Genomic DNA, 27248 nt, shown 5'->3' with positions numbered 1-27248 from the left:
ATGGAAAATTACTTGCAAAAATGTTTATATCAGGCAGAACTGCATACAAAAATAGGTATAATAGGAGAAAATTGCAGTAAGATGCTGATGAATTTTCATGAAACTTTAAAAAAGATCCCAAACTGATGTAGAAATGTAGATAACTGAACTTAAGGATGAGAAACAGAGATAAACTGAAATTGACTCTGGGTTCACTACTTCAGTCTAGGACTACTTTAGATTCTTCTGATAAATAACTCTTAAGAATATTAAAAATATTAATGTGCTGTTTAATTTTTGATCATATACCAACCTGCGAGCAAGGAGAAGCAGGACATAAATGTTATATAAATATGAGGGAATGTGTAATAACTTACTGACAAAAATCCTTCAGAATAATATTTAGGTGTGAGTTTTCATTAAGACGTCTTTTGCATCTTGTGAGTGATGATTTGACAATGCAGTCATTCACCCTCCAGCTTCTTTTTAAAGATCACTCCCAATGTCAAGCAGGCAATGAGTGAACAGTGTTATTAATGACAGTGTTTATTAATTTGGTGCATACATCCAAATGCCCCTGACAAGGAACTGGATGCCTCGGGGGGTTCCAAAGGGCACCCCACCAGTAATTGCAGCTCCCTCGTTGCAGCAGAAAGCAGAAGAAACCATGAAACTCGCTGGAAGAAAACATGAAGAACAATTATTGTTTCATGGTTGACAAGATAGCAAGGAAGGACATTTGTGAGATTCACCTCCTCTGTTTTGCTTACTTCATACTGTGCCCCTTTTGTCTGGAATTCTTTTACTTGTTTTTATAATTGTACAAACTGCTTTTCTTCTTTTTAATTGTATTATTACATTGTTGTAACTCACTCTGGGACCTTAAGGTGAAGAGTGGGGAAGAAATCACCTCTCTAAATAAACATGGAATGTAAAAAAAACCCCTGAAAATCGGCCCAAATTCACTCTGTCTGAAGATTATTTGGGGGCACCATTAGGGGCTGCATCTCTCTCCCCCCCCCCAGTGTTTCAGACACAACATCATTATTTTCCTCAAAGCACCTATATTTCTGGGCAACTCACTCACTACTTCTAGTGATCTGAGGATCTGTGAATGTTGGTTCAGTTTCTCATTTTTCTAAGCTTAAATTCAGTTCTCAAAATTTCTGCAGCAATTTGTGATTTTTTTTTAAGTCATGAAAATTCATCAGCATTTTAGTGTGAATTTCTCCTAACAAACACATTTTGCATGCTGTTTTGACTAATGTACACATATTTGAAAGCAATTTCTCATAATACAATGCATTTTTGTATGTTGTTTTCACTAATATATCCATTTTATGCACACTTTCCCATAATATATGCATTTTTGATAAACATTGTTTGGTTGGAGAAGTGCATTGCAAAATTTGAATGCGTGCAGTTTTGGAAGGATGGCTGTGTTTCGGAAAGTGCCAGTTTGATAGATTCACCTTTAAATGCAAATCAACCCTATCCCTAACTGCATCTATACACAACTGACTATTAGTTATAAACAATTAAATAAGTCTGTAGTGTGCTTTCCAAAGGCACACATCCTTCCTTTTTTAAAAAAATGAGAGTAGCTTTTCCTAATTATACACAACGGTTTTCGTTTTTTTTAAAAAAAGACGAAAATGCTGTTAAAAGAAGGTCATTTTCTGAAGGTTTGTGGGGGTTAGTTTTTTCTTTTCATTTTGCACTTTAATCTCAAATACATCTAAAGACAGGCTGAGCATATTAGGCACCTTACCTGTCTGCATTTTGATTGCTACAAAAATCTAAAATGGTACCCCAGAGACCATAACATTAAGCAAATGGATTTTTTAAAAAAGGAAGAGACAACCAGGTGTGCAATCTGTATGTTAACGTCACATTACTTTGTGGTGTTGGGAACGTGGGGCACAAAGCAGAGAAACAGCAAACAAGGGCTTCTTCCGATGTGAGATTTTTCCAGAATTCTCATATTACACTACATCTGCATTAGAGAAAGCAAAATGTTTGTAGCCTTATTGTTACCATAAGATTTTGCATGTACAGCAATACCCAGCTCAGTTGCTACAATCTAACTGTGTCCTCAAGCAGACACTGAAAATGTTCTGGGTGCCTTTCAGCACAATCCAAACCCAAGATCTGCTGGAATGAGAGAGTTTGATCCCGTAGATCTTGGGCTTACCTCGTTGAGATGGAGCTACAACAGCATAGGTCCCTCATGCTGGCTTAGCCAAGGCTCAGTCAGCAGAACTTAAGCACTCTAACTCATGTTGATATAAGTCCCATAAAGGGGATTTTGAGGTATACTCTGGACTCTGACTTCAGACTGAGACTGGATACTGCCCTTGCACTGCCCTCACTTGCTTCTGCTGGGGAGTCTCTCACCTCCTTAAGGAACCTAGTGAAAACAGGACACCAGCTCCACCTCCTTCCATCTAAGTACACATCAGCCCCACCCTCCAGAAGCTCTTGTCAGGCACAAACGTAAGATTTATTTAGGTCAGGCCTGCATAACTGTTGACCTACCATGCCCAACGCAGATCACCTTGCCACCTATGTCAGGTTGCCAGGGTTCAACAAACTTCCTGTTTTCTTGATGGGATAGCAAAAACAAGGAGGATGTTGATCAGCTTTCAAACAGGGTTGGCCCAAGACATTTTGCTATTTGTGGCAGAACATTAAATGGTGTCCCCTTCCCCATGCCAAGGTACATATGACCAAAGGCTGGCCAAGTTATTTTGTCACCTGAAACAGAAAATACCACAAGTATTCCCTGGGAGTAAAAATGCAACATTAACACATTCAATAACTAACCATTTGCTACCCTGACACTACACTCCAAATCAGCTGCCTGAGGTGACTGCCCCTCTGCTTGCTGCCCAGGGTTGCCAGGCCCCTGGCCTGAGACTGATCCTGTATCTTTAGGAAAAGAAAGTCAGCCAAGTGCAGGTGTTCTTGCAACACTGTAATGAGAAAAAACACAAGGTGGAATTCTCCCTTCCCCCTGCACAACTTTTAAAGATACAGAACACTTCTTGGAGGCTGGGCCTGGCAACCAAGAGGTCTTCTGTAGCTTTAAAAGTTGTGCAGGGGGAAGGGAGAATTCCACCTTGTTGTTTTTCTCATTATAGTGTTGCAAGAACACCTGCACTTGGCTGACTTTCTCTTCTAAAGATACAGGATCAGTCTCAGGCCAGGAACCTGGCAACCAATGCTGCCAGACATGATACATGGGTGCTAGGCTGTATTCTCCTTGGAAGGGGCAACCAGCTGTGCAGGCCTGCTTTGGGTTTCATTGAGGAACTGCAAGGTTCTGATACTTGAGGTAATATAACCATCGTGACTATTACCCATTGGTAGCCTTATCTTCCATGAGTTTGCTCAAAGCCATCTGTAGCTGCAATCCTAACCCTACTTATCTGGGAGTAAGCCCCACTGAATTCAACAGGACTGACTTCTGAGTAGACATGTTTAGGCCATCACCACATTGTATGGTAGCAAGTTCCATAGTTGTATTGTGTAGTCCATCCTGCATCTTCCACCACTGGAATATTTTGGAAGGGCTGTAGCTCAGTGATAGAGCATCTCCTTTGCATGCAGAAGGTCCCAGGTTCAATCCCCAACATCTCCAGGTAAGACTGAGAGAAAGCCTAGCATGAAACCCTGGAGAGCTGCTGCTATTCAGTGTCAACAATACTGAGCTAGATGGACCAATGCTTTGACTCAGCATAAGGCAGCTTCCTACATTCTTAAATTGGAAAACTGCAAGGGAATGGTGGGTTGGGTCAATTTTTCAGCATTTGCCTGCTGCTCTGATAAAATATCAAGCATGTAAAAAGCACCGGGCTTTATGCAAAAGCCGAAAGCAAAAGAAAATTCATCCCAGCTCTAGGCCTAATCAACCCAGATAGCCACATTTTTGCAGCAATCTGCTCCAGGCACCAGATGAATGCTGTGCTGGATAAAGCCCCTGCGGGACTCTAATACTTTGACAAAGCTCATCTAAATGAAAGGCTGACAGACTTAATGAAGCAAAAGCTAGAAAACAAGAATCTTTTGCACCTCTTTCAAAAGTCATCATTCAGCTTTGATTTAGGATACTCTCCTGTGAGGCGCTTGTCAAAATCCAGCAGACCTGGTGACTTTGGGGTTTAATGATCAATAAAACAGATTAAGGCGTAGGCAATTTTGATTTGGCTTCCTTTAGAGTGAGATGCTATTATCTGACAGAAGGCATGATGGCTGAGAAGTGTCATATGCTTTTAGCAGGCTTTGGAGAAATGGGAGAATCCATCTACTGGACTATTTTTATGGGCAGCACATTGCAGCATGCATTTCATCAGTTGAGCCTGAAGAGCAGACCATAATGCCAGTAATAAAATCCCTCCTGTCAGGCAAATTGAGTTTTTTATGAAAGCAGAATGGTTAGTGGAAGGTTTCCTTCAAATTGTTCTGCATATGGCCCCACTGGTCATGAACGGTGGCAGACCAAGAGAAGCGGCAAAGCCTGTGCCTGCCCCAAGAAAGGAATAGCTGTACATGTGGCTCATTGAGTATGAAAGATCTGTGCATGTAAAATTTAGCATAGGCTCTTTAGAAGCACACGGGGATGGAGGTAGGGCATAATGAGCAGAATCGACAATAATTTCCCTTCAGCTTCCAAAAGAACTTCTCTTAAGTCACATCCACACTACGGATGTGCTAAAATATCATCCAATTCAGATTGGGTACCAGGTTTTCAATGAATTTGCTTATTCTCTATCATTGCGGATGAGATTTTTATGTAGTGATTTTCCATGGCTATTTTCAAAAATGGATCTTTTTAAAAAACATCTGCCTGTAAAATATGAATATTAAGAATGATAATTTTATTTATATTTCCTTTCAAAATATTTATATTTCCTTTCAAAATATTTATATTTCCTTATCAATATTTTTTTGTGAGGAACAAAAACAGATTGGTAAAATCCACAGCTAGTGGAAAAGAACAAACCTGAATCGATACTGGCCTGTTAGGTGGATGGATTGCTTTTCAACTGGCACCGTCCAATGGATCCCATCCTTAATTCACACCTTACATTTAAAGCACTCTTATAACACTTTAACAGTCATGGAGAATCCTGGGAACTGTAATTTGTTAAAGGTGCTGGTCTCACAGCACTACAATGCTGGAGAATTTTCATGAGGATTTTTTAATAAAAAAAATTGCAAATTGCTGCAGAAATGTGGAGAACTGAATTTAAGGTTGGAAAAATGAGAAACTGAGAGGACTGAAATTGACAGATCCTTCCATCTCTAGATGGAACACACCACAGCTTGTTATCTACAAGCCTCCAGGGTCTTATGGGGTGGGGTCTGAACTGATGGAAATATTTATTGGTAGATAGCTTGCCATGGAGGCTCTTGCCTGCTGGTACTGGTAGGGCAGAAGGGAGGAAGGTGAACAGCAGATTGGAAAAATGAGAAACAGAGGGAACCAAAATGGACAGATCTTTCCATCCCTATTTCAGCCTCACTTTCTAGCTCCCCTCCCTAAAAGGTATGCAACAGCATTTAGTAGCTCTTCACCTACCTGTTCTCTCCAGATAAAGATAAAACAGCCCCGAGGCTGTAGCCTTTCTGTTGCTGACAATCTAGTCTCAGTCAAGTGCTCTTAATTTAAAACTTTCCCCATCCCTCACTATTATGCATTTGACAGAAGAGTCAGTGCCTGAAGCTGAAGTGTGGGTGCTTTTTAAAAATGCTCACCATTTATTTGCCTCTTTTTCAAATCTTGAAGAGCAGCCCCTCCCCTTCTTCCTCTTAGATAATGAGAACAATATAGCAACCACACACAGAGGCCACTTTCTGGAGAAAAGACAGGAATTTAGTTTTTGACATCCTTCAAGATTCTTTCCAATTGCAATAAAATTTACGATTAAAAAAGATTCTCTCTTTCCCCCCTCCCCAATTTTATTCTAAAACAAGCAGCACCCACACAGTTTGCATCCACAATGTGCTGGGTGTTATTAGCATATCCAGAATGCAAGTGATTTTTTCCCCTCCTGAAAGGAGCTCGGGAATTTAGCTTTGCATTCTTCAAATAACAAACCAGGTATGTCCCTGTTTTGCCAGCATGGCCTTAAGAATCTTATATACATCCTGGTTTCAACTTCACCAACTTCACCATTTCATCACAATGCCAATTATCACCCAGTAAGTGACCCCTAACCCCCTTTGAATCTTTCCTTGCTCAACCCTGGGGAAATGGCAAGGGGGCATTATCAACAATACATGGCACATTACTATTTATTTATTTAATTAATTAATTTGTATCCCGCCCTTCCTCCCAGCAGGAGCCCAGGGCGGCAAACAAAACACTAAAAGAACTTTAAAACTAGATACAACAGTAGGTTCCTCTATAAACCATAAAGCCCCTTGGGAAAAAGCATCAGTGAATTTGACTGGAATGGTATTTGGACTAGAACCCCTTTCAAATCTGTTTCTTTTAGGATCAGTGAAAATGCACTGAAGCTGATTTTCAGATGGTACCTCACTCCCCACACCCTACATAGAATCAATAACAAGCTCTCCCCCTTGTGTTGGAGAGGGTGTGGGGACCGAGGTACATGTTATCATATGTGCTGATTGTTCCCTTTTGGGAGGAAGTATTTAATGAAATCAACAAGATTACCAATCAATCCCTTCATTTAGGCCCATCTCTGGCTGTTACTTATCACTGATGAAGCCAACAATAAAATCATACACAAAACCTTGACAACCTTTCTTCTTATAGCAGCACGACTGGTGATAGCTGCTTCCTGGAAAACACTTGACCCACATATGATTCATAGGTGGTATCAGGAAATATGGAAATTAGCACTTATGGAAAAACTTAGTTCAAAAGCAATGAGACACGGAACAGATGCAGACAAGTTCTATGAACAATAGTATAGCTTTATTGTTTTTGTTAGTCAAAGTGATGGGGCTTGCAAGCCTCCAAACTCACATGGTCAGATTTGGCAGTCCACATTGGGATTATGGTATCAAAAGCCACAGAAAGATCATGAAGGAGCAAAGTTGCACTCTCCTTGTCCTGCTCTCAATATGGGTAATCTGTCAGGGCAACTGAGGCCGATTCAGGTCCATGACCAGGCCTGAACACAGACTGAAATGGGTGTAGATAACCCATATTATCCAAGAATGCCTGCCATTGCCCTGCTATAACTTTCTCCACCACCTTTCCTAAAAAGGGAGTATTTGTCAGTGGTTAGTCCAAACCAATGGATCCTTTTTAGTTATTGCTGCGCTACTGCCTCTGTCAAGGCAATAGGGACCATCCCTTCATGCAATGACGTGTTAATCACACTCTGGCCCCACCAGACAAACCCCCTCTGCAACAGCTGATAAGCCAAGAAGGGCTGGGGTCAAGAGGACACATGGCTGGATGCAGAGCGGTAAACACCATGCTCACATCAGGCTGCATAAGCTGATAGTGATCCCACAATACATCACAGGCAGAGGCATCAGACACTTTGGTTGGGACAGCAACAGCTGTAGAATCAAGTTCTCTCTGAAACAAAATGATTTTATCCTTGAAATGAATAGCCAGTTGGTCACAGCAGGTCATGGATCGCTCCAGAGGTCCTTCCCCCTAGTGGGGGTCAGCAACCCCTAGACCTCTGAATTAGAATTATTCAAGTTAGAATAGTTGTATGAACCCACAGAATGGGGGAAATCCATTCATTCCTATTGATCACAGTCCCCCCTCCTGCTTTCAAGGATTTCAGGGAAATGTACATAGTTCTTCTCCTCCTACCCCCCCCCCCCACAAATCAATGTTATCTTCATGACACCCTGTAGGTTAGGCTGGAAGACAGTCACTGGCTTGAGGTCATTTGGTGAGCTTTGTGGCTGAGTGGGGATTTGAACTTGAGCCTACTTGGTCCTACTCTAACACTACACCGCATGGGCTCATTTGTATCTCACCATCCACTCCCAGGTAACAAGCCAGAAAACACTGGCAATCAAATGCAATAAAAAATATGGGTTTTCTTTAGGAAATCTATATATGGCATGACTGACTAACGTGGGTAAGTGTGGACAAGCGAGCTAGTAAACACTTTTGTGTATATTAGAAACTGTTGTGGATGTATCTCCAAGGCTCAAAGAAATATATTCTAAAGAGGCTACGAGAAAGGGACTTAGCGTCTCCAGTGAGATGCATAGCCAAGCAGGGGTTTCAGTCAGGGTTAATAACCTGCTGTAGGTCCGAGGTTGGGAATTAATTTTTAACAAGGGCCTTATATTTCATTGAACAAGGACTGAAGGGCAGAAAAACACTGATTCCACCCAGAGACTAAACCTGTGCTTCCTCTGAAGCAGCTCAACAGAAAAAGAAAGTTTCTGAGAGATATAGCTGACAGCACACACTTTGATATACCTGGCCTGTGCGTATAAAATATATTATGCATATTCTATGCAAATCTGTCCTCTTCCCCCCCCAAAAATACTTTTATTTATATTGTCAACGTATAAAAAAGAAAAATAATACAGTATGTCTCTAAAACCACTAGGTGCGCAGAGCAAATTACAGTCATCATCAAATCCACTATCTAACAAGAAGAACATGACCCATCGATGCATGAGTGGCCACCCCAGGAGAAAGTGGGGAAAAGTGAAAACATTTCAGACTGAAAAAGAAATGGATCAGTAAAAGCAACAACTAGTGTATACAGAACAAAGTCAAATTGAGGTCAGCCTGGTAGGTCAAAGGAATGCTTCCGAACTGGCACCAACCAACCGATCCCATCCTGAGTGAGTAGTGACTGAACCCTGGTCTCCCAGGCCCTAGTCTGACACTCTAACCACCACACCATGCTGGTTGTGTGAACGGATGGCAACAGTGTGTGAGTGGTTGTGTGAACAGTATATTTTTATATTAGTTGGGAGTTTGTATCATGTTGACTAGTAAATCACTCAGAACTTAGTTATCTAGAAAGGGATATAATGCGTTTATGTATTTTTTCTTAAAGTAAACCATTTGAAATTGTACTTTGTTTTTTTTATTATTATTTATTTGGATTTTTCTTTATTGTAAACCGCTTTGAGATCTGTGGATAGCAAGTGATCTACAAATAGACTAAATAATTCATTGGCCTTGCTGGCTGGGGTTGATGGGAGATGAAGTCCAGCAACATCGGGAGAACCACAGGTTTACCCAGAGCTTGGAAAAGTTACTTTTTTGAACTACAACTCCCATCAGCCCAATCCAGTGGCCATGCTGGCTGGGGCTGATGGGAGTTGTAGTTCAAAAAAGTAACTTTTCCAAGCTCTGGGTTCACCACTCCTGCTTTGAAGAATGCAAGACAAGGAAATGCCCTAAAATACTGCTCTTTTCAATTATGTTAAGAGTATTTATTTGCCAGCAGGTGCTGCTGCTGTATCTTTCTGTCCTCTAGAGCTGATCATGTCCTCATTGAGTGGGAGAAAACTCTATAGTCTGTATGGAGGCAAACACATGTCCTTGATGTTGACAGCGAAGTGAGGGCATGGCTACTGTCTGTGCCAGCTACAGATGTGATTTATTTGATAACACTTTGGAAGTGTACACTTGCAAACTATATCATGCAGAGGGCTAGCACGAGAGTTTAAGGAGCCAGGGCAGCTTTTCAATGTTTATAGTAACGCTGCCATGATACAAACTTCTCCAGTGGCATACCAATATTGATTTGGACATAATGTTACATAATCACATGCCACAGTGGTAGATGAATGCACAGATGTTGCTTATAAATGCTGAAAGGACTTCCTCAATGTGAAGTGAAACAGAAGGGATGATACAATGGATCCGTTCATCTAGTATTCCCTGTTTGGAGGATTTGGAATATGTTGCACCAGGGATGGAGTCCCTGGGGCCCTTCAGGTGTTGTTGAACTACAACTCCCATAATCCCTTTGCACTATCATGACCATGGCTGTCAGTGTCTTCAAGTGACTTTCAGGCTACAATACTGTACACGCTTGCATGGGAATAAGATTCATGAACTTTAATGGGACTTCATTGCGCTATGAAACATGGATGGGGAAAAGTATGAACCCCTCCCAGATGTTATTGGAGTCCAACTCCCATCAGCCCCAGCCAACATAGCCAATGATCAGGGTTGATGGGAGTTGGGAGCAGAGCTTGGAAAAGTTGCTACAACTCCCATCAGCCCAATCCAGTGGCCGTGCTGGCTGGGGCTGATGAGAGTTGTAGTTCAAAAAAGTAACTTTTCCAAGCTCTGGTTGGGAGTCTAACAACATCTTGCAGGCCACAGGTTCACCATACTTCTATAAAGGATGCATGGTAAGGAAACATTCTGCAGGTATTGATTACACATCCTGTCACTAAACTTGAGAGAGAAGAGGTGCCACTTGATACAACTGATAAATGCATAGGAAGCCTATTTGGATCAAAATCTTGCAAGTTTAAAATTCATTTAGGGCAGGGATAGCCCATGTGGTGCCCTCTAGTTGTTGCAGACTACAATTCTCATTATCCCTGACCATTAGCCATGCTGGCTAGGTACACCGCATTGCCTACCCCTGATTTTGGGTCTCAGGAATAATATTAATATAATAATCTCAGGAATGCCATAGCCAAACTACACACAATTCAAATTATTTTAAATCTATATGCTTGCCAGAACACTGGCCCACTGTGCCAGTCCTCCACTCACACTGTTAATTCCCTCCGTCCCTTGTGCATACCATAGTTTACCTCCAAATTGGTGAGAGAAACCATGACCTGATGGGGTTTCCACTCTGTGTTTCGGAAGCAAAGTGTGGTTTGCACCAGGACTGAGATGAAAATTGCTGAAATGAAAATTTCAGAGATTTTCAGAGGAGAAAATAAAATTGGGGCCCTAAACAGAAAGTTCTTTTGGATACATGTGAGGAAGCAGAGAGAAGTTGTCACCATTAGGAGTGGGCTTACTTTTACTGGGAGCTTCCTTTGATATTATGTTGTTGTTTACCAGCCACTGTTACATTTTCTCATAGAACCCCAGATGCAATGTTGCTCTTTATCACTGGGGGGCAAAGGATAATTGTGGCTGCCACAGAATAGAAAAGAAAAAGAGAGAGAGAGCACGCCACAAGTAACAACTGACCCATAGTGGGATTAGCTACCTGTACAATGGCCAACTGTCTATGAGAAACATTCTCTTCCCTTCATGACCTAAGCATAGATCACTTCATGCCAACCAGACTCTCCCCCTATTAAAAAAAAAATGGCCAGACAATTGAACTTGCTTGTGCACTGCAGAAAACCAAACACAACTGCAATTGTTTCAGCAATCTCTCTCAGAAAACATTGCAAAACAAAAGCTGGCAGAAACCCCAAAGTGTGCAGAGGGAAAATGTTTGAACTGTACTAAAATTCGGATAGGCTTTTCTACAAGATAGCAGTTATCTAAGTAGAAGAAATAAATTGTTCACGGAATACAGAAAAGCATATCCAGCATAGCAAAGTGGGGGGGGGGGGGAGAGAGAAGACAGGAAGCAGCAAGCTTTACCAGCCACTTAATTGCCTGCTTTTCTGTATGTCACTGAATATACTTTTTTATACAAGCATCAGCTCTTCATGCAACCTTTTAAGATGCCATTTAGAACTAGGTAAAGTATTTCAGAAGACTTCCCCAAGTCATGATTGCATTTGCACTGTAACACACGTACACCCCCCCTTTTTGTGAAGGGTTCTTATCATCCTAGCTGTATTCCAATTTAGAGGTGGTGTTTTTCAGACTGCATTATTCATTAGGGAATTTTTTCCTTAGATATACATTATAGAGTCATCCCAGTCCCCATGAACACAATAGTGCCATTGAGATGTGTGTCTGAATGCTCCTGGGGCCCACCCTGTTCCCTCTGCATGTGCAGTGGAACATCTGAAAGAACCTATATGTGTACAGCAGGGTGGGGAACTTCAGGCCCAAGGGCCAAATTAGGCTTTCTGTCTGGCCCTGGAGTCTCTGTCTGGTCTTTCAGGCATTCCAAACTCACATAGGACAGTGAAAGCTGACAGGGGCATGAATGATTCCACTCCACTCCCCTCTTTGTCAGGCTATGGGGGGTGCAAATGAAAGGATGAGTTCCTTCAAGTACCCTGACCCTTCACTGTTTGAGCTTTAAAGCTCAAAACTAGCACTCAGTTTTAAGCGAACTGAAACTAAAAGGAAAATGTTTGATGTATGTATGGCAACATGTATGGATGTTTGATGATGTTATGAAGTGACAGAGTCGTTTCTTTCATGTGGAATGACCTTATCTAGATTCTGTCCAAATGATTACTGAACATAAGACAACAAACAATCCCAATGAATCCATTTTTAAACTTCAGACCATCTGCACGGCCGTTTGATGCATAGTCCCTAAAAATATAGAAGTCAAAACCAGAACGTGACTTGTACATAGAAGACAACTGAGAGCAACTGCAGATGTTGGATCGCTGGACCTCTCAGCCACACATGCCCATCTGGAAATGCACCAGCAAGTTTTATACCAGGAAGTCTCAAGGGTGTCTCCATTTAGCTCATATGACAATAGTCCAGCTTCAAGCTTATGAAGGCATGAATAATGGACACCGAGTCTCTAGCAACTGTCACTGACTGACTCACAAATCACTTATAAGAACCCTAAGTTCCAGTTGAACAGAAACCCTTATTGTAAACACAGGTGTTTTTCCTGAAACCTTTTATAATTAGGCAAAAGTTGGACAAAATTAGTTTATACAAGACAAAATGTGAAGTATATCCTGGCCTAAGGAAAACCAAAAGAATTTCAATAACACTAGCAGAAATTTCTGAAGGGGTTTTTGCACATCTCAAAAATGCCTGCCACTGATAAATGTAAGCAGTAAACCGAACATTTGTTCACTTATAATTTATTGTAAGGGGGAAAAAGATATCAGCAAAATGGCACAAAAGCAGCACTGGACTTCCTCCATGATACTTCCATGTTGCTTGAAAGTTTCACCTCTCTAGAAACATGGACATCATCCTGAGTTTGTGTTTCAAGGTCTTATGACATGAAATGTGTAGGTGGTTCACTCTAAAATGGCATTTAACAGGTAGCTTGCTCAGCAAAATCCATTCCATTTATTGAGTAGCGAAGCAAAGATCAGTGCTCATAACCATCAAGAACGTTGGTTCCTTGACAGTTATTTGTAAGCAAGACAAGTGATATAAACACAAGGGAAACAAGCCTCTAGGCTGCAAGAACTCTTTTGTAGAAAATAAAGTCTTTTTTAAAAAATGAGTCTTCTACTGTCTTTGGGCAAAGTGTATTTCCCCCAAAGCTTACCATTAAATTATAAGCTCCTGGGAACATCATTTGTTAAAGCTAATGTATTCAAGGACACAACAAAAAATTACTTAAACAGAGTCCTTCAGAAATTGTTTTTAGGACTAATTATCTTTTTGTTCAGCTGGGTAAGCTAATAAACAGTTAAGATTGCATTTTTATATGTAAGTGTAACAGATGCAAAACCATTAACATAACCTAAATCAATTATTTACAAACAATTAGCTGCAATAATGGAAGCACAGCAGAAACATCCCTTCAAACATCCTGAGAATAAACCATAAGAAGTTATATTATACCACCATTTGCGGGCTCACCAGTTGACTGAGCTGATGCAATAATGTTGACCGTTCTAGCTATTCACTGAGCAGACCTGTGAGCAATGAAACATCCAGAGTCCAATTACTGTGAGAAGGGATAGTTGTCAGTTTGGATGGCATTAATACAAGCCCTGTGGAAGTAGAAGGTTTTGGGGGCAGATTAAATTTAAGTGGCAGAGAGCCTAGAGGTGAGGGGCAAAGCAAGTAGTGGAATTAGATGAACCTGAGAGAAGGGCAGCTAGTTGAAGGAGAGTTCTGAGGAAATGACTTTAATCCCTGGCATCTCCAGACAGGACTGGGGGCAAAAAAAAACCCTCACCTGTCTGAAATCCTGGAGAGCCTCTACCATCAGTGAAGATCAGGGGTGGTGAACCCCTGAGCTGGGTCCAACTCTCACAAGCTTTTTATGACCTCCTGATCACTCCCTGTTATTAGCTACAGTGTGGTGGCAGTGGGATCTGTGATGGCTGTGAAATTAATAAATAACCCAAACCTCATGTAAGTGGCTTTGACCATGGTGGCATCAGATGTGCAGGACTTTCAGCAGTGTAAGACTATTTCAACAGTTTCTCATCCCCCAGGCTGGCTTCTCTTTAAAGTGCTCTAGCTGACTTCACTTCTGCTTCTGGGATGCTCAGCATGATTGCTTCCACAGTCCCCTCAAGGTGCCATCATGAAAGAGGAGAGAAGCTGACTGAAGCGCCTAGGACTGAAGAGAAACCGGCACAGAGTAAGGAAAACTGGAAGATGAGTCCTGGACTTCATGGAAGCAAGGTTCCCAAATCAACCACTTGGGACACTTAGTGTTGCTTATCTCCAGTGATGGATTGTATCACAGCCATTCCCATAGGAGCAGCCCCATCTGCAGCAGGAAAGAAGGGGTGGAGGGATTTGTATGCATTTGCCACTCTCCCGACGCAGGTAAAATCAGCATGGGGAAGGAAGGGATGATTCCTCCATCTGCCATGCTGCCTCTATCACTTCCTATAGCCAATGACAGCACAGTACAACCCGGATACTCTCTCCCTCCAGCCATGACACATACAGTTGGTAGCTTGCAAGGGAAGAGCTCCTATATCCCCTCCAAAGCTTGGAAGTAACTAGTTACAAATAACAAGTTAATTGTAATTCATTACTTTTTTGAGTAATGAGTGGGTAACTTCGTTACATTTTGCTGGTAATAGAACGAGTAGTAACTTCATTACTTTTGAGCTGTAACTTTAATGTTTCCAGCATTACTTTTGGGCATCACTGGGGGGGGGGAGCAGGGGAAGTCTTCTGTTCCTCTGATTTGTGGATAAAAATCATGCTCTTCAAAGTGGGCTTCTGTGCAGCATCGCTCTTCCCTCGTGCTCTGTGGTGTTTAGGAGGCAACGTGGGAGGAGGTGGAGAGTGAGACAGGATGGAGTGGAGAAAACAATTGGAGGGAGAAAAGAGTTGGAGAGCAAGGAGACATCAACAAAATGGACATGAAGAACTGGCTGCAGAGGTGAGAGACTACGATGTGTGTATGTGTTTGGCGTGCAAAGCTCCAGTGGTGGCTTCTGCCTCCCTCTCTTACCAGTGGAGAGACGCGAGCAGAGCCAATAGCTCAGCTTCAGTATGAGCGAGGGGCAGGCAGAAGTTGCAGCAGCAAGCAGCCAGGATCCTAAAGAGCTGCTGCTTTCTTTCCTGCCCTTCCTTTCCCTACCAAGCAGAATGCATCTTCGTCTTGTGAGGAAGATATTCCCCGGAAGCTCTTTTGTGCAAATCCTCCTCCCCATGGCAAATGCAAAGAGTTCCAAACAGGCACTTGTTAAAAATGATTGTATAGCTGACTTACAGTACAATATATACAAGTCTACTTGGAAGTAAGTCTCTTTATGTTAAAGACCTTACTCCCAGGTAAATCAAATTGGGTATCGGATTGCACTAATTAGGCAACATAAGGACTGGATGAAGCTGTACCAATTTGCAAGGGTGAAGAAAAAATATGACCCTTTATAGTACAAAGATGCATCAATCTGGTTAAGGCAAGTAAAATTTGATGCATGTAATACAAGGACTAACCTGAAATCCAGTACTTGTCTACTCAGAAGTAAGTCCCATTGGGTTTAATGGGACTTATTCTCAGGCAAGTGTGTACTGAGTTCACACTTACCTGGGAGTAAGTCCCATTGAACCCAATAAAACATACTTCTGAGTAGACATGAATTGGATTGCAGCCTTAGTTTCCTCCCCCCCCATTTTAATTCTGCCTTCTGTATCCTCACAACAGCCCTGTGAGGTAGGTTAGGCTGAGAGTTAGGGACTGGCCCAAGGCAAAAAATTAGCAAAAACAATGATGAGTAAAAATTTAAAATGTGAAAATGCTCATGCTCAAAGTATTTTTTGTCACTCTTTGTCAAGGCTTTGTGTGTGGGTTTTTATGTCTACTGACTCATAACTTCTTTTTGCCTGAGAATGTCGCATTTCATACTGTTACAGATGTTCTTTTTTTAAAAAAACAATTGCCCAAATTCTGTAGTTGTTTTTTTACTTGAGTTCTTTGCATGGTTTAGGGCAGTGGTTCCCAACCTGGGGGCTGGGACCCCCGGGGGGGCGTGAAGTAATCCAGAGGAAGCCGTGAACAGTAAAGAAATTAATTATTTACTATTTTTTTAAAAAAATCTTCACTGTCTGCTTTCCACTGCCACTGCAGATGATACCTCCCCCTTGCTCCAAACGAGAGGGGAGGCCTTTTGCTGAAGCACCAGAGTGTCTTTCAGGCTCACTAAGGGCAGGGATCTGCCTATAAAATACATGGCAGATGCCAAAGGAGGCTGAGGGTGGAGCTACCAGGAAGAAGAGGGGATTACTATCACTGATTCCTGTCTCCTTGCACTGCCGCTACTGGCAACGCCCTTACTTAGAATGAGAGGAGAGGGCTTTTTGTGAAGCAAAAAGAAGCAAGCCTGCAAAGAAAGGCTGCTTCCCCCCTTCCTTCCTGGCAGCCAGCCTGCCTCCCTGGGGGGAGGGGGTCACAAAAAAATTCAGCTTATAAAGGGGGTCCCGTGCTCATAAAGGTTGGGAACCACTGGTTTAGGGGTGGCATTGCAGGAGATCAGGCTCTTATGGACAGCTGTGGGGCAGGTAGAAATTAAATGGAGTAAGCCTTTTTTGTATGGAAATGCAATTATGGGGAAAGCTTCACCTGTTAACATTTTATCTGTCACACATCTTATTACTTGTGTGGGCCCCCATTAACAGATTGCATACCAATGGAGTTGCTACAAGCTGCTGAGACTGAATCTGTCCAAATGTTGACAAAAATCTGTCAATAAATATGGAAAACTAAACAATGGCCCACAGACTGGAAGCATTCAATTTACATCCCAATTCCAAAGAAAGGGGATCCCAGGGAATGCAGTAATTATCGAACGATTGCCTTAATATCCCACGCAAGTAAAGTAATGCTCAAGATTCTACAACAAAGGTTCTTACCATATATGGAGCGAGAAATGCCAGACGTCCAAGCTGGATTTAGAAAGGGAAGAGGCACCAGAGATCATATGAGTCTGTGGGGTCAGGGCCCATCTGGCCTGATGTTGTGGCACTGACAGCCTCAGAGGAATTCACTGCAGAAGGTCCAGTGTGACCAGAGGCTCCCCCACTCCATCACAGAAGGATACTACCGGAGCAAGTGGGACCTCTTTAAGAGAAGAAGCACTTTCCAGTGCAGGTGGGGCTAACAACTAGGATACAGCTGCTGACAGTATATAAGGCAGGAGTGGGTGACCTTTGGTCCTCCAGGTATTGCTGACTTAGAATTCCCATCATCCCTGGCCATTGTCTATGCTTGCTGGAGCTGATGGGAGTTCAGCAACATCAGGAGGCCCAAAGGTTCCTGATATAAGGCTCAGTCTCAGTTTGTTTGTTGTGAGGCATCATTAGAGTTCTGGGTAGCCACAGTGCACTTGTGCAGGATGGAGGTCATGACAGCAGTAAACAAAGTACTTCATGCAAAGGCATGCATCGGACAGCTGAGAATGCAGTCTTGTGCATTCAGCTGTAGTGGGCCAAGAGGTGGGCAGCTTCTGCTGCTGTTGAGCCACCCCATGCACCCCTTAGGGAAAGTGACTGGTTAGTCTCCTAGACAAGTTTCATGGGGATCCAGGAATTTCCCCCAGTTTTCTAGCCCAATGCCAGCTATATAAGAAACTCTGGCTGGAGGGTTTTCTGATTGACAGTAGGAAGACCTGACTTGTGGTTAACCTGTTGATGGACAGATCTGCCAGATAGGCTATGCCCTGTCAGCAGGAGCCCAGCCCGTTGCTTGGTCATTTCTCTGCCTTTGGGGAGGAATTCCAATGAGAGTTGGAGGTTCCACAGGAAAAAGTACCCTCTGCCTTGCATCCTGCCTGACCCTTGCCTTGCTGTAAAGCAGGACAAAGGCAGCTTCTTTACTAGAGGCAATAAGGAGTCGAAGAGGCTATAGGGTTAGCAAGTTTAGATCTGAGACAAGGGCTCCTTTGCCTTTAAGAGTTTTAGGGTGGAAAAAGAGGGGGGGAGTTTGCTTCCTTCCTGCCAGTTGGGGAGGGTGGGAATGTGCAGCCAGGGCAGCAGGGAGGCGAGAGGAGACAGGGCAGCAGTGCAGGAGCATCTTCTTCAGGGCCTCTTGGAACCTGGCAGCACCAGCCACACCACAGCGATGGGCATGGTCCCTGGTTTATAGCAAAAGGAAGTGGTAAACCGAATGCACTTCTAAAGCATAGAAAGTAATGTTTCCATCAAGGCATATTTCTGGACACAGTAAGTCAATGCCATTCTTCTAAATTTAGGCTAGGGATGGGATCCTTTGGCTAGTGCCATTCAAATGCATTCTGTTGACCTAGCAGGCTGGTATTAATTCGAGTTTGTTCTTTGTCCACTAGCTGCTGCTTTTACCGATCTGGCTTTTTTTTCTCACAAAAAAAATTTGACATTAATGTTGGTATTTTAAAAGGAAATATCAATATTTTAAATGAAATGTTGATAAATGAAAGGAAATATGGATAAAATTATGATTCTACATATTGATTTTTCAAAAATTGCTATATAAAAACCTGATATGCAACGATAGAGAATAACAGAGCAATCCAAGTGCCAGAGTGCCAGCAGAAGAGGGGCTGGTGGAGGAGGAACCGGCAGAAAGCTCCTCGGGATCCACCCTCCACTTGGAAGCCTGCGCACAAGCTGGCAGGGAAACACTGGCACTCACAAACAGGCATCCCAGGATGTAAGCACTCTGTGTAGGCCACAATGGAAATATTTTTACTGCACCGGCCTTTTCGCCTGCAGAGTTTCTGGGTGGAGTCAGTGGGACCTTGGGGAGGGCTCTGAACGTAAGGAGGATCTTGCATAAGTTTTCCCCAAAGCTCCTCCCCTACCACACCCTGGAATGCCCCATTTGGGGGGCTTGTGTCGGCCAGGCTAGCCATCCCTGGTGGACCACTGGCACTGCCAACAGGCTCCTGGTGGTGCCATGGTCAGCAATGGCGGAGGGCTGCTGCCGGCGAAGCCCAGCACAGCCAGGGTTCCACAGCATCCAACTCACCCCAGTCCGGTGGAAAACATGGTACCAAATCTGAATTGAGCAGAATCCTAGCACATCCCTAGTTTAGGACAGAGGAATCTCTGCTGAATATAATGGCTGCATTTTATAAAAATGGTTTCCATTGGAGACAACTGCTTTTCACTTTGGACAGTGTTATGCAAAAACCATTTCTTTATTTATTATTTATTTTATTTGTTAAATTTTTATACCGCCCCACTAGCATAGCTCTCTGGGCGGTGTACAACAAAGAATACAAATATATACAATAAAATCCCATACTAAAATACAACAACAATATAAGAGAGTAAGAAAACTAAAAACAGTTACAGCACATGTTAAAACTAGATTAAGTTAGATTAAAATGCCTTGGAAAAGAGGAAGGTTTTGGACTTGGTGCCGAAAAGATAGTAACGTCGGCACCAAGTGCACCTCATTGGGAAGACTGTTCCACAGTTCGGGGGCCACCACTGAGAAGGCCCTAGTTCTTGTTACCACCCTCCGAGCTTCTCTATGAGTCGGAACTCGGAGGAGGGCCTTCGATGTAGAACGTAGTGTACGGGCAGGTTCATATCATATATAATATTACAATTTAATATGAAAGGGATTCCATTTCTGCGCCAAAAGATTTGGCAGCTTTTTTCCCCAGCTGTCTTAGGAATGTTCAAATGAAAACTAAAATAAACTTTTTATTCTCTGAAGATGAAGAAAATGATGGAGGGATCAAGGATAGGAAACCTATGGCCCTCCAAATGTTGTTGAACTATAACTCCCATGGATAGACAATGGGCATTTCACAAAGTTGCAAAGCCTTTGCTGCATCCATTTTGGCCCCATGCAGACTCCAGCATTCCCCCAAATATGTGAGGAATGTGTGCAATTGCAGGTTCCATTGTTGAAGTCCAGAGACATTTAGAATTCAGCAAAACTCAATTACAGTCCATTTTTGAGTAATTCGTGTATTATTCTACTTCATTCACTGCACAGGGAGTTCAACACACCAAGTATCTCAAATTTGTCAAAATGCAATTAAGACCCATAATGAGATGTCCAAGGCAGAGCCCACACTACCAAATCCATCCATGTGTCTGCATACTCATATGGAAGACCCTGTGGAGAAAGACTATGGTGAAAGGCTGTGTACATAGAGAGCCAACAGGTTTTTTCATTATTGCTGCTGCACTTTTTCCAATGGTCATGCTTTTGGAAATGGAGATGGCTGGGGCTTCCTGTGTCTAGTGTCTGGTTCACACTAGCCCCCCCCCCCATATATATGAATGGGTATGGGTGCACCTAACAACGCAGAGGAATTTGGCAATATGTTAACCCCAAATTTCCCAATTCTAGCACAAAAACAGCATCTCTGTGGACACTACAAAGGAAATGTGGGGGAGGGCTACCTGAACAAAAAGATTGTTCTTTGCGTTCTGCCAAGTTTGATAAATACATTTCCCTGAGATAATGGAGTTAAGTAGCTTTTCCCATTAAATCAACCAAGGTGATATTTAGTACAGATTACTTTGGTCTTTAGGATCTTCATGGCCCATTATAATAGCTTATTTGATACATGATGCTTATGAAACCTGTTTTCTTGCAGGATACAATTCTATTCTTTCTGTTTTAATAAGCACTGGTGCACAACAATGAATAAATTTGTTTATATATTGCAGTACATGTTTTTTTTGTATCTGATGAAAGAAACATGCACATTTGCACCAGATTGTATAATTGTGGTCATTTTCCACACAGCAGGGATCAAAACAATCTTTTGTTTCACAACCAAAACATATGCCATTTAAACTATTTTCAATTAAAGCTATCTAAAATACTGTTAAGGGGCTTCCTTTAAATTATTTTAATGAGGGCACATGTTCCTTCAGCACCCACTGATAGCCCTCTTGAGTGCCAAGTAATATCCCCCCGGATATGCTTTTAAAATTTGAAAACTGTAAATCCATGCAGTCTTAAGAGCACAGTTTCAATAAAAGTTTTAATCATGCCCGTGATTGTTCACCTAATTGCACTCAGAAACTTTAAGGCAAGGGTGGAAAACCTTTTTCAGCCTGAGGGCCATGTGCTCTTCTGTGCAATCTTCCAGGGGCTACATGCCAGTGGTGGATAAGGCCAGAGGCAAAAGTGGGCAGAACAATTAATATCAATTTTACCTTTGTACAGTAGGTGAGCTTCTACACATGCTCTCATATCCTCCTCTAGCTTCCATCCTGTCGGTGCGTGCGTATAGATATCGTACAAGTAAGAAATTCTGGTGTCGAATAGATCCAGTGAATAAGCCAGGCCAGGCAAGTTTCTTGTAAGAGTCTTTACTGACAAAAATACATTAAACACAGTTCTCTCTACAAACGACTTTCCCCCACACCAGAGCTTCTGCAAGAGCAGCTTCTTATCTACCAGGTTACCCTTGCCAACCACCTGCTGGCCTTGAGGAACCTGGCAACCCCTCTGTTTAACCCGTTTATTGCAGGTTTCCTTCTTTCACTGAAAACCCTGTCTGTGAGTCTCATAACTTGCTTTACTGAACAACACATCCAAACAATCATCAGAGTTCAAGGACACATTCCAGTCAGGCAGAAACCCTCAAGGAGAGTCAGAAGCAAGCCCAGTGAGGGGTGTGGCTAGAGGAGAGAGGGTGTGGCTGGGCAGTGGCGTCACTAGGGTTGGTGTTACCCAGTGCTGTAACTCCTTGGCGAGCCCCCAAATATCCTGCTGAGTGTGCACGCGTGCACATGTGTGCACACGCAAGGCAAGCCACCCATACCCCTGGGAGGGCGCGCACCGGAGGGGCACCCAGCCAGAGAAGCAGGCCTGGGAATGCCGGCGCTCCTCCCTCGCCCCACCGACGCTGCTCCCGGTCTCACCCGCCCACCTGCCTGCCTCTGAGGAGGAGTTGGCTGCTCCGACGCCAACCTGGAGCGCTTCTCGGCTCCTTTGCCGGGCAACAGCATGGGCGCCTTGCCCCGTGATGGGGCGGCTCTGGGTGTCACCCCCCTCATGGTGTCACCCGGGTGCGGTCTGCACTCCCCGCACCCTGCTAGTGACGCCACTGTGGCTGGGGAGAGCCCCAAGGGCCAGACAGGGAGACCTGCATTTGGCTCCTGGGGCTGAGGTTCCCCACCCCTGTTGATCTCTGAATAGAAGGAAAAAAGTGGCCTACATTGCCTGTCTGCAATTTAGCATGCTTTATCCTCTCTGGTGGGGCTACCTTGCCTGCAAATTTAATACGCTTTTGTGAAAAGAGAAAAAAAAAGTTGTAGACATTTGTAGATTCACCATTATAGTCAATAGAGGGAAAGAGAGCTTCAGTTTTAACAGATCTAATTCAGATCTGAATAACAAGGCAAATCAGAGAGCCACAGAGTGCATCTGAAACAGTTCAGAATGCTTCCCGATGCTAGAGATACAGATAAAAGGCAAATCTTGTGGCCAGTGCACACCCCAAGTATGTGCATTTTGATGGTAAATATAATATGCTGAAAGAATGCATTGGCCTAATTTCAAGGTCCTAGTACTGGTGTACTTATACCTATACAGCTTGAGGCCAGGATACCTAAAAGATCTTCTCATTCCTTGTATATTCAGTCAATCACTGTGTTGTGTAGAGAGGGCATACTGCAGATACCATCTTATCCACACAATATCAGAATTAGGCCTTTGGTGTAGTCAGGGCCAGTTGTAAAGGGCGGCCAGGTTGGGCACTGGCCCAAGGGCCCCACAGCTACAGGAGCCCCTGAGGAGCCCTCCGCTCCCCTTCTGCGATCTGCGCCCCCCCCACGACCCCCACTTACCTGTCAGCCAGCTTTTTAGCATTGCCCTTAATGAAGATGGCGGCCGCAGCTTCCCTAAGGTACTGAAGCCACTGCCGCCATCTTAGTTGATGGCAGAGATGTGTGCGCGTAGCACGCACGTGTGCCATCAACAAAGATGGTGGCGGAGGCTTCATTCCCCTTAGGGAAACTGTGGCCGCCATCTTCATTAAGGGCAATGGTAAAGACTAGACAGGTAGGGGGTCTGTGGGGGCACACGGGGGCCGCACACATGCATGTATGTGCACATGCGCACACCCACCCACCAGGGGGCCATGGCAAGCTGATGCCCAAGGGCCCCCGCATGCCTGGAGCCAGCCCTGGGTGTAGTGGCACCTACCCTTTGGAACTCCCTTCCATATCAGACAAGCATCCTCTCTATTGTATTTTAGGCACTTGTTCGAATTGTTCCTCTTTTAACAAGCCTTCTGTTATCCCAGTTGATATCTGTACTGAAATTTAAATTGATTTTATACATGTAATTGTTGTTTTAATGGGCTTACTTTTTTAAAATACGCAGTGGTCTTAATGGCTTTGCATATGTTTTATTGCATTGTAAATCACTTTGAGATGCCTCATAGGAAGTGACTTATAAATGAAATTAATAATAATTAATATATTATTTGCATATTAATTCACATATATTCTATGATTAAGTATATTTGCCTACACTTCCTTTAAATCTTCAAGTTAGTGTGTGTGTGTGTGTGTGTGGAGAGAGAGAGAGAGAGAGAGAGAGATGTGCCCTGCTTTTGAGCCATATAGGTGATTTGAAGCCATACAGAGAAACAGCTGCAGCACTGGAGGACTGGAGAAGACCTGCTCTGGGACTGAGTACCTGAGCATCTGGGTGCTTGCTTGCTCGCTCCTCTGGACTGCTGTCTCTTGAGAGAGCTAAAGTGCAGCTTCTTGCATCAGCTTCTGGATGGATCAGGGAGCTGCCCTTAGGGAGTCCCGAGGGTGCTACCCACTTCTATTTTTTTAAAACTAATCTAGAAGACATTAGGAGTGGGGAGGGTGTATGGTGCATATGTAGTTCCTGCACAGGATGACAGCCTGTGCAGTGAACTGATTGACAGATGAAAGTCACCAGATGCCTTCAGAGCATAACTGGCAGAAGGCTGGCCCTCCCTGGGTGTGAGACAGGGAGGAGTAGATGTGCCCTGTGTGAAAATTTTTGAATGGGTATGACTGTTCCCATTTCTCTGAAAGGCCTACTGGGATAATTGGTTCAGGTAGGTTTTGTTGGTGGGCTCTTGTTGGCTGCATATCAGGTGTTTAGGGGGAGTCTTAGTAAGGAGGAACATGAGTGATGCCACCCCAATTTCAATCAATCAGTCAATTTATTGTACTGTCACAGACCCAATAAAACACCCCAATTTCAGTGATCATGGGTAGAGGGAGGTATAGCCATTGTGAGATAGTGAACTACCATAGAAGAGGGCAAGGCTATCTACACCTTGTTCCTCCCTCCCACTTCTCTCATGGATGGGTTCCCCATTGCTCATCTGCTGTGCCCACTGGCCTGTGTGTGCTGTTGCTTAATGCCAGATCGGTACACAATAAGACCACATTCATCCATGATTTGATCATGGAAGAAGGTGCCAATTTGGTGAGCATTACCAAGACCTGGGAGGGTGAGCTAGGAGGAGTTGATCTGACCCAGCTTTGCTCACATGGATACTCGATGCAACACCAGGACAGCCTGTAGGGATCGTGGGGGGGAGTTGCTGTGGTCTACAGAACTTCCATCTCTGTCACGAGGAAACCACTCTGTCTTGGAGCTGGCTGTGAGGGCCTGCACCTGCTGTTGGGCCGAGGAGACAGTAAACTAGGGTTGCTGCTGGTGTACCATCACCCTGCTGCCTGGCAGCTTCTCTGACTGAGCTGATGGAGGCCATCTGGGCTGTGGTATTGGAGGAGCCCAGAACGATAGTAATTGAAATATGTGTATATATATGCAGAGATACTCAGCGGTCTGAGCTGTGTGTGCCAGTGTGTGTATTTAACTTAGAAGCAAGCTTTTACCCTGCATTTAGATCACTGAGACTTAAGACTTAGTAAAATAAGAAAAGCTACTTTATTTATAGAAATGCATAGCGGATAGGAAAGGCATACCTATACATAGCAGATGGGAAAGCTCCTAACTAACTAACTAAGTTGGAGGTGCAATGCCCAGACTTGCGTATTGCCCTCACAGCTCAGGAGGGAGAGCAAAGACAAAGATATCTCCTCTCTCCTTGGACAGTTGAAGAAGAAAACAAAGGAAGGAGGGGCAGGTCAGCTTCCCTGAGCATATCAGTTTACAACAGAAGGAAGTTAGGTACAGAACAGCACAGGTAGAGGTAGGCAAGCCTAGCCAGCTGGAGGACCCCAACTCTATCTTCCTTCTGGAATACAAACAAAAGAACCCAAACAGGAGTTGCTCTTGCCCCACTTCCAACAATTTCAATGTCCATGCTGAGGCTGCCTAGTGTTCCAGCTCGGGATTTCATGGCCTCCATGATGACCATGAGGCTGTCTCAAGTTGTCACCACCCTGACGCATAGGGCAGGGCACACTCTTGACTTCGTTTTTGCTCCAGATGGAGAAAGGGGTGGTCTGGAGATGGATGTGTGTGGATGTCATCCCATTGTCATGGTCAGACCACTTTCTGGTGAAGTTTAGATTTATGAGTCTGATCCTCCCCTGCAGGAGTGATGGACATATTAAGATGATCCGACCCCACACACTACTGGAATCCACAGTATTCCTAAATGCCCTGGGGGAGTTCCCAGTAGATAGAGCAGATGACCCCGTTGAAGCCCTTGCAGAACAGCAAGGCGCATCAGGCCCTTGACACGATTGCCCCAGAGGACCCTCTCTGGCATTGTGAAGCCCAGTTTGTACTCTGTGTGGAAGAAAAACTCCTTAGACATTTGACTGTGCTCCAAAGGACAGAGTTTATTGATAGATACATAAACCAATGGCCATTGGGAGAGGGGCCACAAAGGACCGTCTCTGCCCAAAATATTCCAAAGCAAGGCTTTATAAAGTGATTACACGTCATACATATGTCACAATAAAAAGCACATCTTATTACCATACATAGCAATATCATATACCCTTCTGGGTGATCATTTTACACATTGTTGTCCTGCCGATCCATGTGCCAGGTAGCTGGTTCCCACCCCTATCCAAAACCCTGCCATCCTAAAGACCAGCTCATACTAGCTGCCTGGACCCTTACATTCAAAGTGACACTCCTTGTGAAATTTTTTGTTTGACCACAACTTCTCTTTTTCCTCCTCTTCATTCAGTTCCAAGCTGCTTCTGCTTTTAAGCTGTTTCATGCTGCATCTTAATATGCTAAGCACGCTGATTATGAGAGAAGCACAGGCAGAGATATTGATGAGTTATAATTCCTTTCTCACCTGGTACACCAGTGAGCTAAGGGCAATGAAACAGGTTAGACAATGGCTAGAGTGCAAGTGGTGAAAGTGGCGAAAGATGCGCTGTGAGGCTGATCGGGCACAGGTAAAACATCACAACTGTGCCTACTGTGCGGCGGTGAGGGCAGAGAAGGCCCACTTCTCTGCCACCATCGCATCCTCAAGTAGCCATGTGGAGCTTTTCCATATTGTTAGGGGTCTGTTGACACCGACTCCAGGAATTGAGTTTTAGACCCTTTGGAGGCCCACTGGAATTGTTTGCAAGGCACTTAGAGGGTAATGTTGCTTGCCTCTGTAGCAATCTTGATGCCTCAGCAACATCTACTGTAGTCCCCAGTGAGGTGTCCAGTGCAACTTACGACGACTCTTTCCCTCTGCAAGGGTGGGGGACCTATTAAGTTGGTCCGCTCCCGGAGGCTTATGGATCCTATGGGTTTTCAGAGGGTTCTGGGAGTTTTTCCAGCTGATAGTACAGGCGCTCCTGTCGAGGCCTTGGTCGAACTGTGGAATACAGAGATGGCCCAGGCTATCGACACGATCGCTCCCGCGCGCCCTCTTCGATGCAGAGCTCATACAGCTCCGTGGTATACCCCGGAGCTGAGAGTGATGAAGCAAGAGAGAAGGAGGCTGGAGTGCAGATGGAGACGAACTCCAGACGGATGCAATTATGCTTTGGTAAGTGCCTCTACTAAGTCGTACATAAAAGTGGTAAGGGCAGCGAAGAAGTCCTACTTCGCTGCCTCTATCAAGACATCTCTCTGCCGCCCAGCAGAGCTTTTTAGGGTTGTACGAGGACTCTTACATTCTGGTCC

Source organism: Rhineura floridana, chromosome 8 (assembly GCF_030035675.1).
Source record: "Rhineura floridana isolate rRhiFlo1 chromosome 8, rRhiFlo1.hap2, whole genome shotgun sequence".
NCBI classification, from domain to species: domain Eukaryota; kingdom Metazoa; phylum Chordata; class Lepidosauria; order Squamata; family Rhineuridae; genus Rhineura; species Rhineura floridana.
Note: the sequence above shows the minus strand (reverse complement) of the source record.